The 16184-nt window shown below is 37.3% G+C and overlaps 1 non-coding gene across 1 annotated transcript; it reads right to left on the bottom strand.

The window, feature by feature from the left end:
* Positions 1-501: 501 nt before the first annotated feature.
* Positions 502-608, bottom strand: LOC131181732 (small nucleolar RNA R71). Its single transcript, XR_009150211.1, has one exon. It is a non-coding gene; the product is annotated as a small nucleolar RNA R71 (small nucleolar RNA).
* Positions 609-16184: the final 15576 nt, after the last annotated feature.

The raw sequence follows: 16184 nt of genomic DNA, 5'->3' as shown, positions 1-16184 counted from the left end.
TTATAAAATTTGAGGAAAAATAAAAATGGACAAAATTTTTTACTATTTTTAAATTTTGAATAAATGATTTTAATTCCTACCAAAACGCTCACCACTTCCAAAATGTAAAAATCCCTTGTAGGATACTTAATGAGTTATCGGTAGGTGAAGTTCGGTAGTTCATTAGGTGTTCTACGAGATCATGTCATGCCTTACAGAGGAGTAGGGTATGACAACAACTTTGAATTAAAACCAGTATGGCTTCAAATGATTCAATAAACCCAGTTTGCGAGTTCACCAACAGAAGATCCACATTATCACCTCCAGTGCTTTCTTGCCCTTTGTGACACATTTAAGATGAATGGAGTGTCTGATCAAGTCATAAGACTCAGAGCATTCCCATTCTCCCTTCGAGACAGAGCAAGGAAGTGGTTACTTTCTCAACCAGCTAGAACATTCACCACTTGGGAAAAACTCTCACAAGCTTTTCTAGCAAGGTATTTTCCACCTGCAAAGATTGTAAGACTGAGACTTGAGCTCAAAACCTTCAGACAAAAGGAAGGTGAATCACTCTATGACGCATGGGAAAGATATAAAGACCTACAGAGGGAATGTCCACACCATGGCATAGAGAATTGGCTATTAATGCAAAATTTCTATAATGGGTTACTACCCTTTACAAGGAGCACAGTTGATTTAGCTGCAGAAGGTGACTTAATGGAGAAAATAGTGACACAAGCACTTGAACTTCTAGAGAGGGTTGCATACCATAATTATGAGTGGTCAAATGAAATAGGAAATGCAAGGAGAATAGCAGGGGTCATGGAAGTGGACGCCCTAAACATGATAAATGCTCAATTTGATCAGCTCATAAAGAGACTCGACAGAATGCAAGCCAATGCAGTTGGTACAAACAGTCAACATGAGGATAGTTATGGAGGAGGGTACATGAATTTAGAATATAACAATTTTAATGAACCCTCCACAGAATAAATGAACTATGTGAATAATAGAGGAAATTTCAACCAGAGGCAGCCCAACAATCCATATTCAAACACTTACAACACTGGATGGAGGAACCACCCAAATTTCTCATGATCCAATCAGCAGAACCAGCCAATAAATAAGCAACAGGGGTACAAATGACCAGCACCCCCTGGATTTCAGAACAGAGGCTAAAACTTTGCACAGCCACCACTGCCTCTTCAACCTCACTAACCTAAACCGAAGATGACCATAGAATCCATGATGGAAAGGTTTCTAGCAGCTTAATAATAACAGAATGAATTGATTGAATAGCTGACTTCCAGAATGGACCAACTTGCTACCCATAACAAGATGCTGGAGAATCAAATTGCTCAACAACCAAGTTTTTCAAGTAAGGCTGCTGGTAAGCTGCCTAGTCAACCAGAGATGAACCCAAGGGAGCATTGTAAGGCAGTTACATTGAGGAGTGGGAGAACTCTAGTACAATAAGAGAAAGAACCAACAGATGAGACCTTAGAAAAATCTGAAAGGCATGCAGAGAAAAAGGAGGGAGAAGCCAAGAAAGATTAGGAAGAGGATGCAGGGAAGAAAAAGAAGTTACCAGAGCCATACCAGCCTCCCCTACCTTTTCCTCAGAGATTTCAAAAAACCAAATTGGACAAGCAGTTTAGGAAGTTTTTAGAAGTTTTATAGAAACTTTATGTCAACATCCCTTTCACTGAAGCACTCTCTCAGATGCCATCCTATGCCAAATTTCTTAAGGAAATTCTGTTAAAGAAAAGAAAGCTGGAAGACTATGGGACAGTAGCTCTAACAGAAGAATGCAGTGCCATACTACAAAACAAACTGCCTCCAAAGTTGAAAGATCTAAGAAGCTTCTCCATACCCTACCTCATTGGCAACAAGAAAATAGATAAGGCTCTCTGTAATCTTGGGGCAAGCATGAGTTTAATGCCTCTATCAATATGCAAAAAACTAGAGATCGGAGAACTGAGGCCCACGACAATCTCATTGCAATTAGCTGATTGATCTATTAAATATTCTGTGGGCATACTTGAGAACATCCCTATCAAAGTGGGAAAATTCTTCATTCCAATAGACTTTGTTGTCCTTGAAATGGAAGAAGATGTTCAGATCCCTATCATCTTGGGAAGACCATTCTTGGCAACTGTCGGAGCCATCATAAACGTCAAAAATGGGCGACTGACCTTCAAGGTAGGAGAAGAAGAAGTAGAATTCAACTTGTTTGACACAATGAAACACAAATTCAAACCTGATGAATGCTTCAAAGTTGACATAATTGACAAATAAGTTAAAGAGGAATTTCATAAGATACATCCTAAAGATCCTCTTAAAGCATATATTGTGCACAGGAACACAATGAATGATGAAAATACAAAAATAGCAGCCTGTGTACAACAGTTAGTAGCTCATCCACCCCTACCACCCCTAGCTCAAGCCTCCGAGATGGATGAGTTAAAGGAGGAATAACCCAAGATAAAGCTCCAGGAAAATGCCAAACAGGTAGAGCTTAAACCTCTCCCATCCTTGCTAAGGTATGCATTTCTGGACTCAAACTCTAAATAGTATTATAATCAATGCTAGCTTGTCTAAGTTAGAAGAGAACAAATTGTTAAGAGAACTTAGGATCCATAACAAGGCCATATGGTATAAAATAGAGGACCTGAAAGGAATCAACCCCTTGATTTATATGCATAGGATACCCATGGAAGAAAACAGTAAACCCACTATCGAGCACCAAAGAAGACTTAACCCAAATATGAAAGAAGTAGTCAAGAAAGAAATTTTAAAACTATTAGATGCAGGTATCATATACCCAATTTTTGATAGTAAATGGGTTAGTCCAGTACATGTAGTTCCTAAGAAGGGTGGGACAACTGTTATCCAAAATGCAATCAATGAACTAATCCCTACTACAGTAGTCACTGGTTAGCGAATGTGCATAGATTATAGGAAATTGAACAGTGCTACCAAAAAAGACGATTTTCCTCTCCCTTTCATCGACCAAATGTTAGAAAGGTTAGTAAAACACTACTGTTTCTGTTATCTAGATGGGTATTCAGGATTCTTCCAAATTCCCATTCACCCAAAAGACCAAGAAAAGACCACATTCACTTGTCCTTATAGAACATTTGCATATAGGAGAATGCCTTTTTGTCTTTGTAATGCCCCTTCTACCTTTCAAAGATGCATGATGGTTATTTTTTCTGATTATATTGAAAATATCATGAAAGTTTTTATGGATGATTTTTCTGTCTATGGAACTACTTTTAACGATTGCCTAGCTAATTTATCTAAGGTGTTAAAAAGATGTAAAGAATCAAACCTAGTCCTAAATTGGGAAAAATGCCACTTTATGGTAAGGGAAGGTACAGTTCTGGGACATTTGATATCAGAAAGAGGAATTGAGGTTGATAAGACAAAAATTGAGATCATTGAAAACATGTCACCACTAACATTAGTCAAGGGAGTCCGAAACTTTTTGGGACATGCAGGGTTCTACAGAAGATTCATTAAAGATTTTCCAAAAATAGCTAAGCTACTTACCAACTTGTTAAGTCAAGATGTTCCCTTTCATTTTTATGAAAATTGCCTTATTTCTTTTAATAAGATCAAAGAAGCCCTGATTTCAGCACCAATAATGTAGCCACCAAATTGGGAGCTACCATTCGAAGTGATGTGTGATGCGAGTGACTTTGCAGTTGGAGTGGTGCTCGGGCAATGAAAAGATAAAAAGCTCCATGCCATTTATTATGCTAGCAAGACACTCGATGATGCGCAAATCAATTACCACAGAGAAGGAATTTGTAGCAGTGGTGTTTGTAATGAACAAATTTAGATCTTACCTAATTGAGTCAAAAGTTATTATATTCACAGATCATGCTGCAATTCGGTACCTTTTGAATAAAAAGGAAGTAAAACCAAGGCTAATTCGATGGATTCTACTCCTGTAAGAATTTGACCTTAAAACCAAGGATAAAAAGGGATCCGAATATATAGTGGCTGACCATCTTTCCAGGTTGAAATTGGAGTACACAGGAGACTTTGAGGATTTGCCAATTGATGACTCATTTCCTGATGAGCAACTACTAGCATTCTCCCAGACTCCATGCTATGCTTACTTTGTTAATTTTCTTGTATTAGGATATTACCTCCAAACATGACTTATCAGCAAAGGAAGAAATTCCTACATGATGTGAGATATTACAAATGGGAGGAACCTCTACTGTACAAGAAATGTAATGATGGGCTGATAAGAAGACGCATACCAGAGGAAGATATGGAAAGTATCCTTCATCACTACCATTCATCACTATATGGAGGACATTTTAGCACCTCAAAAATAGCAGCCAAGATCTTGCAAGCAGGATTTTATTGGCCACATTTGTTTAAAGATGTGAGATCCTTTTGTCCTAGCTTGTGATCAATGCTAAAGAATAGGTAACATTTCAAGTAGGAATGAAATGCCACTGGATGGTATACTTGAGGTAGAATTATTTGATGTATGGGGGATAGACTTCATGGGCCCATTCCCCTCTTTCCATGGAAACAAGTATATTCTGGTTGGTGTTGATTATGTGTCAAAATGGGTAGAAGCAATAGCCACACCAACCAATGCTACTAGAGTGGTCACAAGGTTCCTTAAGAAAAATATCTTCACAAGATTTGGCACACCACGAGCAATAATCAATGATGGAGGAAGTCACTTCTGCAACCAACAATTCGAAACACTACTTAAAAAGTATGGAGTGACTCACAAGGTGGCCACACCTTATCATCCTCAAACTAGGGGCCAAATAGAAACCTCAAACAAGGAACTGAAGTGGATTCTAGAGAAAACTGTAAACAGATCTAGGAAGGACTGGTGCATGAAGTTAGATGATGCACTATGGGTATACCGCACTGCATATAAAACCTCAATTGGCACAACACACTTTCGACTAGTTTATGAAAAATCATGCCATCTCCCTATTGAACTTGAGCATAAAGCTTACTGGGCAATTCAGATCCTAAACTTTGATCTCAAAGTTGCTGGTGAAAAAAGGCTCCTACAGTTGAATGAGTTGGAAGAAATCCGACAGGATGCATACGAAAATGCCAAAATCTTCAAGGATAAAACCGAAAGATGGCATGACAAGCGCATAGCAAGGAAAGAAATAAAAGAAGGAGATCTTGTCCTGTTATTCAACTCTAGATTGAAACTCTTTCCAGGGAAGCTGAAATAAAGATGGTCTGGACCTTTTAAAGTCACTCAAGTCTTTCCACATGAAGCAGTAGAAGTGTGGAGCGAAACCTCAGGACCATTTAAGGTCAATGGGCAAAGGCTGAAGCCTTACTTTCAGGGAGAACCCATAGAAATGGGAGTCAATTGCACCCTCGACCATCCTACTTACAGACCATAAACAAGCAAAGTCCAGCTAAAGACTATAAACAAGCACTTTTTGGGAGGCAATCCAAAATTTTTCTAAACTTTTCTTCTTTTCCTTTTTCATATTGATTTTTGTTTCATACTCATTAGTATTTCATTTTGTAGGACTTTCTGGAAAAGAAAAAGAGGAGTAATGAACAAGAGAGGAGAGGAATCATTAAGTCAAAACCACAAAAGAGAAAATTGGACAAAACCGGGGAAGTAGCTCTATTGCTAACCTTTGCATCCATTTCATGTGTTGTGATGATAAAAATTTTCATTTGAGAAAAATTTGAAAAATTAGAAAATTACACAGGTTGTGTATTGGTTTTACACGCCCCGTGTAACTTTCAGGAAGTCCGTAAATTTCTTACAAATTTTTAACTTTGAGGAAGACAGAAAGTTACACGGGTCCATAGCCCAATTTACACGGACCGTGTAATGTTACTAGTAGAATAGCTTGAAGACAGAAAGTTACACGGGTCCTCTTTGTACTTAACATGAGTCGTGTAACATGTCTAGCAAAGCAACTCGAGAGGCAGTAAGTTACACGGGTCCCAGACCTTCATTTACATGGGTCGTGTATTATGATGGAATTTGAAATTTCGGGCAAAAATTTACACGGCCCTACATGTCGGAGCCGTATAATGATACACGACCCGTGTATCATGTCACAGACACGACTCTTGGGGCTCGAAACACGCAAAACAAAGAGTCCTAATAGCTCTTTAAATGCACCCCTTACCTCAAATCTGTTTATAAAGGCAAAACCCTTCATCTCCACCCCTCCTAGCCTATAAAAACCCCTCAAATCTCTTCTCCCTTCACTAAACCCTTCTCTTCTCCTTCCCCAAAAACTCATCAATGGCTCCTGTAAAGAGATCTATGCAAAGAATGGGCTCTTCCTCAAGGCACGGAGGGGAATCCTCACCTTCTCCCCCTCATCCGACACCCCAATGCACAAGAACAAGGGCAGCCTCTCCTCAACCCTCTCAACCAACCCATCCTCCACCGTAACCCCAACCATAAGTCGTTCCTTAACTAGAAATCTCCATTCCTTGGGGATTCCGTGATGATGCCCACAAGGCAATGTGCACCCGGCTTCACACCCAGAAAATAAGCTCCACAAAATACATGGATTTTGTGCTGCTGGAGCAAATTGAGCTGCAGGATGAGATCAATGGGCTACTCGATAGAATTGGGTGGATAAGGTTCGCCCAACTCTAGTTCCCAGCATATTGGGACCCCACATTAGAGTTTTTAGGAAATTTCAAGGCCACCTTATGGCCTACCAATAGGGAAGATAGAGGTAGAATTGAATTTTGCCTCCTTGGTGTCAACCGAGTGATGAACATAGATGAGTTCAATGCCATCTTCGGCTTTGACAGCATCGACCACCAGGAGATTCCTAGGAACCGCATGCTGTACAACAGTATCAACTTCTGGAGTTCAATTGACCTGAACACAGAGCTGTATTGTAACACCCTCCCAGTAGCAACTCCGTACATTCTACTGTTCCGGTGACCGGTGTCGGTCCGGACAGCTAGAACGTCCGGAAAAATATTTAAACTAAAGTCAAGAACCAAAATTAACTCAAATATTAATAAGAAAAATTTAGTAAAAATTTTAGAAATAAAATACAACCAAGTTAAATGAGCCGGTGCCCAAGCGATGGGTAACCAGAGGGAAGTTGCGGTTCTCGCAACGAGGAGCCCTAGATCCGGGGGAAAAATTATAAAATAATTTTTGGGACTCCAGAGAAGGGTTATTGAGGTTCCCATGGTATTAGAATGCCAAGAAAATACCTAGAAAAATTTTTCAATCGGTACAGACAATTTTGACCCGTTAAGCCAAACGGAGGGCATTTTGGTCATTTCGCCTTCAGAGGTGATTTTTGGCCGACTTGTCCAGTTAAGTAAATAATTAATATGACATAAAATATGAATAAATATTACTAAAAATTAAAGTGAAAATGAGTAGAGAAAAGAAGAAAAGAAAATGAAAGAAAAACCTAAATATGACATCACATGATGTCATTTGGAAGGCTTCCACCAATCACAACCCAACAAGCCAAATTAAAAAGAGAAAAATGACAAATGAAGAAACAAATTTTCTGGTTCTTCTTCTTCATTTGGACGTGAACCTCTTCTTCCATAGCTAAGTATATTCAAGCTTTTCAAAGCTTGATTCACCCATTTCTACCCAACAAAATCATAACCTAGCTTCATAAAAAATTAACCTAGCAACTTGAGTAACCTCTAGGCAGCCAAAAGAAGAAGAAAGAAGGAGTTTGGGTAGTTTGAAATTCTGCCCTATTCAAGGTTAGTGCTTATTTACACTTAAATCTCTTTTAATTCATGTTAAAGACTTAAAGTGAGTAAGGTTTTGTGAATTAAATGAATGGAATCTATGTATATGGACCCTATGAATTTTCGGCAGCCCTAGGAAGGAATGAGTTTGATTGTATTAATGGACTTAGAGTGAATTGGAGATTATGTTTAAAGTGTATACATATATATATACAAGAATGAAAGAGTTAACTAAAGAAATTGTGAAAACCATGACTTTGAGCTAGGGTTTAGGAGTGAAAATTTGACTTTGCTTATGAAATTGTTAAAGAACATTCTAATAGTCAATTAGTGACCATTTAAGGTAAGTTGACCATAATTAGGAGTGAATTATTGCATGGCAAAGTGGAATGGGCAGGCTGCCCCATGAGTGCAGCAGGGTGACTGAAATTTTAGTCCACTTAGACTGCCATATCTTGAGCTATGTTGGTCCAATTGGTGTTTGGCCAATTGGATATGAAACTAGGCTTGTAATGGCACATTTTTTCTGAAGAAACCATGCCCAAAAGACCAAAGAAAGAGGACCAAAAGTTGGCCCCATTCCGGATACCACCAAAGACTGCAGAAATGACCAAATGAACAGTAACTGTTCATTTGGCCATAACTCACTGTAGATATGGTCAATTGACCTGAAATTTTTACAGTAACAAGATAGGATATAGACAAACAACTTTCATGAAGAACATCACCCCAAATTATGCCATTAACCCATTCAAATTATTGGGCAAAGTTGAGTTATCAAACCTGCAACTCTGCAGATTTTCATTTGAGCAGTAATGTTTGGAGGACTATAACTCTCTTTAGAAAACTTGGATTTAGGCGATTCTTGAACCGATGGAAACCTAAGGTATGGTAGAACATTTCATATGAAGAAAGTTAGACCAAATTATGAACTTAACTTGATCAAACTACTGACCAAAGTTGGACCAAAATCTGCCAAAACCCAAAATTGTAGCATGAACAGTACACGTGAACAGTAAAATTATTTTGGCCATAACTTGAGCTACAAAACTCCAAATGGAGTGATTCAAAAAAGGAAATTCAACTAGACAAAATAAGGAACAACTTTCATGTTTACCATTTCCTCAAATTCTTACTGCAACAGTGCCCAATGGAATAGTAAATTTGAGTTACAAAAATTGAAAATTTTGCTTCTCTTGGTTTAAGCTTAGAAATGGTATTAGTGCTTAATGCCAACAAGTTTTAAATGCAAAATATGGTACATTGGAAGTGTTAAAACCAATGCAACTATTTTCTATGCAAAAGTCAACTTTTTGTTGACCAATGAAGTGAATAGTGACACCAAGACTTGAAATTCAAAAATTGTGAAACTTAAAAGTGCAAAATGCCCTAGTAGGCCTAATGTGATTGGTTTGGATAGGTGGCATGCCAATAGGGTATTGTTTTAGCAGTACTGCGAAAGGCTTTATGCCTGTGTTCATGGCTTTATGCCCGTATTCATGGCTTTTATGCCCGTATTCATGGCTTTTATGCCAATTATGTGATATCATGGCTTTTTAGCCATACTGACTGCATACATGGTTGACGTTCTGCGTCTCATGGTATGACGGCCCGAGGCACCGCGGTGTCCAATGCCAACGACCCGTTATCCAGTCCAGTCGTCCAGTGTAGGTTACTGGAGCATGGAAAAGTATAACTGTAATTGAACTGATTGTTAAAGAAAATACGAAAATTAAATCTCAGGAATGATTATGATAGAATACAAAGAAACTCAAGATCATGAAGAAAATAATTAACAAAAGGCATGAAGAAGTTAATATCATAAAATGTAATTAGCCCTCGACTAAACATTAAGTTGGTAATTATTCAGTTCTTATGAACACAATGGCTAAGAAATTATGATTTTTATTTGCATATTATATTTTCTTGTATTATTGGCACCACTAAGCTTTATGTTTAGCGCATCGCTTTTACAACGCGTAGGTACTGAAGATTTGGACAGAGGGCTCAGTAGACCACAGATTGAGTAAGGCCGTTCACAGTTCTGCATAGTGTCTGTGTCACCTCACCGTCTGTAGTGCATTGGTAGGACACTAGGTGTCATTTTGGTATTTTGTAATTGATTTTATTTTCTCATGTGTAAATGAACTTATGAAATGTAATTTGATGTTCATGTAAATAATGAGAATTGTGTTTGTAAATGGAAAAGTGAATGTGTATCTGTAATTTATATATGATTATCACATGTGATGAATGATTGAGAAATGAATGGTTGAAAAATGTTGAGATTTTGATAAATGGAATTGAGATGATTGAATATGAATATAGAAAGTGTTTTTCACAGGTTCCAAAGAACGGTTTTCTCCATTTTTAGCCGGTATTCTGCCGGATTTTCTTTAAAATTTTTGGAACCTCAAATAAATAAAAATTTCGATAAATGGCTTAAAATGAATTATATTTCACAAGTTATATTCAAAATTATGATAAAAATGAATTAAGATAAAATAGAGTACTCCGGCACACTGAGTGGCATAACTTGCTCGGCTACACTGTAGTCGGGTAAGGGGTGTCACATGTATAACTCTAGTAAGTCCAAATCCATGGGTATCACAAGTCCAGCCCTGTGCTACATGCATCAGTTCGCTGCCCACACCATCATGGGCCGTGGTGATAGCCTTGGTGTGGTAAACGCTAGCGAGCTATTCTTCTTGTGATGTATGGTCATCGGGCAGCGCTGCAGCACTGGCTTCTTTTTGTGCAACCACCTTCGCCTCCTCTGTCATCAACCTACCGGGCACATCGTGCTTGGTGGCCTTGTCACAACCATTACCCTCCACTTTGGATTCGTTCCAGGACATCACAGGCTATGCTCTGTCAGTGAAACATCAAGAATAGATCAAACCATCTGCATATCTGTAGGGATATGTAAAAAGGTGGGTAACACCTGCTACCTACTGGATGTCGAAGGGAATGCCATCCCTCAGAGAGACGAAGCACAGGAAGGACATGGCGAGACTTTGCAGCCACAGGCGGAAACTCAAGACCCCATGTTTTAGGAGTCCCCTACTCAAGTGCCTCATACACACCACCACCCACAGACCCGATACTCTCATACCTATAGCGCGTGGAGACCACAATCAACAACAGGATGCGAGCAATCGAGGACAGCCTCCAGGAAGTCCATAACAAGTTGGACATGCTAATGGAGAGACTCAATGAAGAGAAGCCAGCATCGCTATCATCACCATCATCACCGTCAGAGACCTTTTAGACCTAGGACTATAGGATAGGTTTTTTATTGTAAAATCTTGAATACCTTAGTCCTATATTGCAATCATAGGTCTTTTTTATTTGCTTTATGTCCAAACTTTTCAATGCTTAATAAATAATATGCTTTCTTATAATCTTTGTACGTTTTCTCTAATTTTTCATATTATGTTAACATTGAAGACAATGTCCCATTTGAGTTTGGGGGTGGGGTGGGGGGAGGGGGGGGGGGGTGGGGGGAGGGGGGTACAAGTGCATTGCATATCATTACATGCATATCATTACATTATTTAAATTCAGCTATAATAGTCTTGTGTATGAAAATTCCAGAACAATATTGAAAATTTTTGAAAATTTGCTACAATATTCTTGTGTATCAAAATTCTAGAAAAATATTGAAAATTTTTAAAAATTTTGAACTTTGAATTGTGAAACTTAGAACTATAACCAATTTCTAGTAAGCTAATAATTGGACTCCACAGAATAGAGGAATGAATGTATCTGGATAAGCAAAAAGGGATTTTAACACGTTGTCTGTGAAAAACCCAATCTATTTAGTGGAACTTGACTAGTTAAACCCCTTCATAGCCATTAATCTGTCACATTGAACTTATAAAATTAGGAGAAAATTTTTTGAATTACAAGCAATCCTAAAAATGCCTCAGCAGCTCTAGAACATGTCTCTTGGACCTATCAAGGCGAAATCCTAGCATATACTTGATGAAGAAATGATTAAGGCATTCTTTGCTATAACCTCACTAAGCCTTAGCCACCCATAATTAAAATGTATATCCCTTGTAGCCAACTTGAAGCCTATATTTATCCCTTAGATTTTTCCTTGCTTACCCATATTATTTACCTAGCCCCTAGCCTAAACATATATGTACCCTTTTGAGGAAGCTAAAAGAATAAGTAAAAAGTATATTAAAGTGCAAAAAAAAAAAAGGAAAAAGAAAAGAAAATAGAGAGAGGATGAAGAACATGAGAAAAAGTGCAAGTGTGAAATTGAAACCCAAGAAAAATCTACCTTCCTAACCCAACAAAAGCTATGAGTTTAGGAGAAAGGACAAAAAGGGACATAAATAAATAAATAAAATAAAATAAAATAAAAGGAAGAGAAAAAGGATGTCTCAAGAATCATGGAAGCATGCTTGGCACTATAAAAACTAAAAGCCCCTCCTCTCCAGACAAAATCAATAGAATAAACTTAGTATACTTAGTATTTTATGCATACATGCTATCCTATTTGCATTCCCTATAAATCTTTCATTGGCAACCAAGTCATTATCCCTTTAGTTCCATTACAACCATTTTAAAGACCTTTCGATCTTTTGAAAAGTATATGCTACATTAGTGGAGATAGAAAATTGAGATATGCCTATGGAGATTGAAATTGAGTTACTTCATCACAATTACTCACAATAGAGGCAAATTTGGGGGAGTAAGTGTTTCTCATGTTTATCCTAATAAAACAGGTTATTTGTGACTTATTAATGGCCTTACAAAGATGAATAATTAGTTGAAGCACCAAAAAGGAGGTGAAGTTCTAAACAGGCAGCTATTACAACCCTTATGCCTTGAAAGAGGGTAATTGGTATGAAGGTTAGAGGAGTTCAATTTTGTACTTATTAAATTATTAGTTATATTCCTAAGTTATCCCTTAAAATATGTTTTAAAATAGAGTTTTATTTTGCTTGAGGATAAGCAAAAGTTTGAGTTTGGGGGTATTTGATACACTTGACTTGTATAGATATTTTTGAGCATAATTGTATACTATCCCATAGCATTTAGGTAAGTAATTTCATGCATAGTAGTTGATTTCATTAGTTTTTGTAATTTCTATTGTCAAGCCCTTAATTCCATATTTTTTACATCATTTCAGGTGTTTGGGTGAAGTCCCAGAGTATAGGAGTGCAAAAGGGAAGCTTGGAGAGGTCAAAAGACTCATAATTTCTGCTGATACAAAGTACACAGGTCATGTAAGCAAAGCCACAGGCCCGTGTAACCTTCGGCCAGACGAAAGCCACAGAGCCAATGGAAAAACAAAAGTACACGAGTCGTGTAATTAGACCCATGTAATCTACAGGGACCCATGTAAGTCTCTGCTGGGCACAAGCTTGAAGAACTTTCTGAGAACAAAAGTACACGGCCCATGTAACCAGGCCCATATAGCCAGCGCAGACTCGTGTAAGTCTTTGCGCCAATGCAAGATTCTGTAATTCCACTCTAGTAAGATACACGGCCCAGGGCCATATAGTGACACACAGGTCGTGTACCATACGATAGCCAGTTTTCAAACTCAAATTCCCGCTCTTATTTACACATTCAAATCAGACTCCTAAGGCTTTTGGGACTTAAAATGACCTAACCCTAGAATAGCTATTATAAATAGAGAGAGAAAACATCCAAAAGGGGGGGGAGGATCCTTTGACAGCACTTTTTAGGAGTTTTAAAGAGACTTGCATTCTGCACTCTCTCGAGCTGTCTTGAGGAGAAAAATATCAGTATCAAGAGGAGTTTTCCAGTTGAAGTTCCACAAGATCAAAGCTGCAAACTCTCTTCGGTTCCTTCATTCCATCTCCTTAAATGAATTTTTTTTTTGTTTTATTTCTTCTATATGATTTCTTTTACTGTCTTTACCTTTTTATCATGATGAGTAGTTTTCATATTCTGGAATTGGGAAAGTAATGCTTGTAATCATTGTTATGGATAAACATTAAGTTTTATTTATTGGATTTGAGATTTGTTCCTTGATTTAATTTCTTGTGATCTTAATGCATGCTATGTGCCGGTACCCACTTAGTATTGATTATAGATATTAATTGAAGGACCGAAAGGTAAAGATTAATATTATAAAATCAAGATCTTGAACCTTGGAATTCTGATATGCAATGCACTTGTACCCCCCCTCCCCCCCCCAAAACTCAAATAGGACATTGTCCTCAATGTTAACATAATATGCAAAATTAGAGAAAACGTACAAAGATTATAAGAAAGCATATTATTTATTAAGCATTGAAAAGTTTGGACATAAAGCAAATAAAAGAGACATATGATTGCAATCTAGGACTAAGGTATTCAAGATTTTACAATAAAGAACCTATCCTATAGTCCTAGGTCTAAAAGGTCTCTGATGGTGATGATGGCGATGCTGGCTCCTCTTTATCGAGCCTCTCCATTAGTATGTCCAACTTGTTGTGGGCTTCCTAGAGGCTGTCTTGGATTGCTCACATCTTGTTGTTGATTGTGGTCTCCATGACTTGTTTATGATATCTTGATGACATTGAGGACAATGTTAAATTTGAGTTTGGGTGTGCATTTTATGCATTGCATTCATATATTGCATTTTATCACCTTATTATGTCTATATTATATTTGTGTCTCAAAAATCCAGAAAATTTTTGTAAATTTTAAAAATTCTGGACTTTTTAAAAAAGCTTTTAACTTTGAATTATAACTAAAACCTTAATGAGCTAATGATTGGACTATCTGGGAAAGAGGAATGAATGTAACTGGATAGGCAAAAAGGCTTCAATATGTTGTTTGTGAAAAACTAAATCACCTAAGTGGAGTTAAACTAGTTAAACACCTTTATAGCCATTAATCTGTCACATTGAACTTACAAAATTATGAGAAAATTTTTGAAATACAAACAAACCTAAAAATGCCTTACCAGCTCTAGAACATGTCTCTTGGACCTATCGAGGCGAAATCCTAGCATATGCTTGATGAAGAGATGATTAAGGCATTCTTTGATATAGCCTCACTAAACCTTAGCCACCCCTAATTAAAATGTATATCCCTTGTAGCCAACTTGAAGCCTATATTTATCCCTTAGAATTTATTGCTTACCCATGTTATTTACCTAGCCTTAGCCTAAACACTACCATACCCTTTTGAGGAAGCTAAATGCATAAGTAAACAGAATATTAAGTGTAAAAAAGAAAATGAAGAGAGGATGTAGAAAAATTTGCCTTTCCAACCCAGTAAAAGCAATGAGTTTGAGAGAGAGGACAAAAGGGACATAAAAAAAAAGGGAAAAACAAAAAAAAAAAAAAGAGAGAAAAAAAAGAAGAAGTCCTAAGATAAGTATCATGGAAGCATGCTTGGCACTATAAAAGCCCCTCTTCTCCATACAAAATCTATAGAAACAAACTTAGTATACTTGGTATTTTATGCAAACATGTTATCCTCATATTTGCATTCCTTAAAAAACCTTTCATTAGCAACCAAATCATTATCCCTTTAGCCCTATTACAACTCTTTTAAAGACCTTTTGATCTTTTAAAAAGTGTATGCTACATTAATAGAGATAGAAAATTGAGATATGCCTATGGAGTTGGAATTGAATCACTTCACTACAATTACCCACAATAGAGGCAAATTTGGGGGAGTAAGTGTTTCTCAAGTCTATCCTGATAAAATAGGTTATTTATGACTTATTAATGGCTTTGTATAGAGGAATAATTAGTTGAAGTACCATAAAGGGATAAGGTTCTAGCAGGCAACTGTTGAGGTCCCTATGCCTTGAAAGTGGGAATTGGTATGAAGGTTGAACAGTGTCTAATTATGTACAAGTTAAGTTTTCTGTTATATTTCTAAGTACCCCAATGAGTTTTTATAAAGTTTTAATTTGCTTGAGGACAAGCAAAGGTTTGAGTTTGGGGGTATTTGATTGCATCAAATTATATAGACATTTAAGGTTAACATGCATTGCATTTTGTTAGCATTTAATATCCTCTTATGTTTATTTTTATATGTTTTCATTATTATTTTAGAAAACATGTTAATCCAACTCAATTCATTTGTTTTTATATTTTATCAAGTGTTTTTATGTAGTTCTAGAATTAAAGATGAGTTTGGGAGAGATCTGGAGGTCAAAACATGAAGAATACAATGCCAAAAACATTACACGGGCGGTGTAACTTGCCTCGTGTAACTTCCTGGACCCCGTGCAACCTTCTGGAAAAAGAATATTAAAAAATAAGAGTGATAGAAAGTTACACGGGGCAGGAGCGTGTAACACTACACAGGCCATGTAAAGTACCCTGTCAGCAATTCTGATGCGACTTTTCTTCATTCCAACCCGACCCGGATGGACTCTTAATGCTTCTAGGACTTTGAAATTAGGTTTTTACACCAGATATAAATATAACAAGTCAGGAATTGAGGAGGGGAGGAGAATTAACATTCAAGAGCCAATTTACATTCAA

This window comes from Hevea brasiliensis, chromosome 7 (genome assembly GCF_030052815.1).
Source record: "Hevea brasiliensis isolate MT/VB/25A 57/8 chromosome 7, ASM3005281v1, whole genome shotgun sequence".
In the NCBI taxonomy this organism is placed as follows: domain Eukaryota; kingdom Viridiplantae; phylum Streptophyta; class Magnoliopsida; order Malpighiales; family Euphorbiaceae; genus Hevea; species Hevea brasiliensis.
Note: the sequence above shows the minus strand (reverse complement) of the source record. Positions and strands in the feature narration are given on the sequence as shown.